The following is a 311-nucleotide window of genomic DNA, read 5'->3' as shown; positions in this document are numbered from 1 at the left end:
TTCTTCTACAGTGCAAACAAACAAAAAAACAAAAAAAAAAAAACAAAAACCAAAAAAAACAAAAAAACAAAAGAAAAGAAACAAACCAAACAAAACAAACAAAACAAACAAACAAACAAATTAAAAAAATAAAAAACAAAAAAATAAAAAAATAAAAAAAATAAAGAAACAAACCTGATGGTTTTGATTAACTTCTTTAAGGTTTTCTATTTCTTCTACTGTGGGTGCAGCAGCAGCAGCCCACAGCAGCAAAAACAAACAAAAACAACTCTCCAGCAGCAACAAATAACTGTTGCTGTTGCTGCCCCTAT

The sequence above is a fragment of the Eimeria mitis genome, genomic scaffold (assembly GCF_000499745.2).
Source record: "Eimeria mitis Houghton genomic scaffold, Emh_scaff645, whole genome shotgun sequence".
Lineage (NCBI taxonomy): Eukaryota > Apicomplexa > Conoidasida > Eucoccidiorida > Eimeriidae > Eimeria > Eimeria mitis.
Note: the sequence above shows the minus strand (reverse complement) of the source record.